Raw genomic sequence first — 2,149 nt, 5'->3', positions numbered from 1 at the left:
TCCTGCCGTCCTGCTGGTCTTGGTCTTGTTGCACTGATATGGAAACATTTGCCTGATGCCTCGGGACTCCTCGCATGCGCCTGCTTCCTTAGCACCAAATAGGAAACTGGCACCCTGCGCCCGCTGGTGCCCGCCTGGCCTTGGTCGTCATGGCTCATGTCACGCGGACCTCGCGGTGCACCTTGCATAGATATCTCTGCTCCTTAAGAGCCTGCCTAGCGAGGCCGCCCCGGAGGAGGGCTTGGTGTCATCCGCCTCGCGGGGATTGGCCCCTCATGAGGGTCTTGAGTGGTTGCTGGTAAAGATGGGCCGTACCAGGCCGTTGGTGGAGCCATGCCCTGGGCCGCAGGCAGGCAAGTCTGGGTACCCCCGTTCCAAGGATGCTGATAGTAGCCCCCGGGCCCAAGGCGCACTCGGGCCTGGCTTTGAGGCAAAGCCAAAGGGCAAGTGCGGAGCGCCGCGGGCCCCAACTGCCTGTGGCCTCGATTGACACGTGGCGATTGATAGGTCGTGGGCGTCTCCGCTTCCCCATGCTGCCTCGGCAACTGCCCGACTTGACGAGACCCTGCTGCATGCAGAACAAAATCATCATTACCTTAGATCATGGAGGCCGGCGGTTGGCCTCCCTCTGGCTATAAATGAGGAAGGGGCGGAGCCCCCGTTGCTCATTTCCTCCTCTGTTCCGCTTGCTTCTTCTTCTTCCTCCTTGCTGCGACATCCAGGGCGCTGATATGGAGGTTCTCCGCCGCCGAGAAGGGGAAAAACCCCCGTGAAGAACTTGGGCCACTCCCACCGAAGAAGAGGCCGGTCCTATCCCGCGACATCGTCGTGAGGCCGGAGGTGACGAGGCCTTGGTACGAGTGGCCTCCCCCTGGCTACCTGCTGCCCTTGTACGCTCGGGTAGAAGGCTCCGGAGGAGGAGGCAGCAACAGACGCCTCTCGCGCCATGGCCGCGATGGCCGTGCAGTGGTGGCGCGCGCCGCCGCCCCATGAACCCACGTCGAGGGCTCCTCGCGAGAACTCGTGGTGTGGGCGGCGATGCCACCGCGCACGTGGATCCGGTTCCCGCTGTTCTTTGCCAAAGTGATGCCGCCAAGGGGGTTGCTCGAGTTGTGGCTGCAGCACGCCGAGTGTGGTTCCCCGGCGACGGGAGCAGAGGTCGAGGCCGTCTCCCAGGGCAAGATCTTCATGACCCACGGATGGGGCGAGTGTCGGTGTCAAAAATGGCGGATCTCGGGTAGGGGGTCCCGAACTGTGCATCTAAGGTGGATGGTAACAGGAGGCAGGGGACACGATGTTTACCCAGGTTCGGGCCCTCTTGATGGAGGTAATACCCTACGTCCTGCTTGATTGTTCTTGATGATATGAGTATTACAAGAGTTGATCTACCACGAGATCGTAGAGGCTAAACCCTAGAAGCTAGCCTATGGTATGATTGTATGTTGTCCTACGGACTAAACCCTCCGGTTTATATAGACACCGAAGGGGGCTAGGGTTACACAGAGTCGGTTACAAGGGAGGAGATCTACATATCCGTATTGCCTAGCTTGCCTTCCACGCCAAGGAGAGTCCCATACGGACATGGGAGGAAGTCTTCAATCTTGTATCTTCATAGTCCAACAGTCTGGCCAAAGGGTATAGTCCGGCTGTCCGGAGACCCCCTAATCCAGGACTCCCTCAGTAGCCCCTGAACCAGGCTTCAATGACGATGAGTCCGGCGTGCAGTTTTGTCTTCGGCATTGCAAGGCGGGTTCCTCCTCCGAATACTCCATGGAAGATTTTGAACACAAGGATAGTGTCCGTCTCTGCAAAACAAGTTCCACATACCACCGTAGAGAGAATAATATTTCCACAAATCTAATCTGCTGACACGTTTTAACAGCATGACATCACGCCATGGCCCAGTCATTATTCGAACCGTTTTTCTCAACCAGCACCGCACATATCACAAAGCGGTTTTCTTTGACACGTCTTGTCAAAGCAGAGATCGTGTTCCCCTTATTACGGGATTCTCATCAATAGAGACGTGGGTAACCCAACCGCGCCATCAATTACGGTGCTTGGGGAATAAGCGATTTTACCAGGCAAGTGGGGAGGCGCATCGCCTCTTCCGCCCTTATAAAGGGATTAGGATTCACTCTTTTCACCC

The sequence above is a fragment of the Triticum urartu genome, chromosome 4A (genome assembly GCF_056163025.1).
Source record: "Triticum urartu cultivar PI428250 chromosome 4A, HENAU_Tu73, whole genome shotgun sequence".
Lineage (NCBI taxonomy): Eukaryota > Viridiplantae > Streptophyta > Magnoliopsida > Poales > Poaceae > Triticum > Triticum urartu.
The sequence above is the reverse complement of the archived record's forward strand: the minus strand, read 5'-3'. Positions refer to the sequence as shown.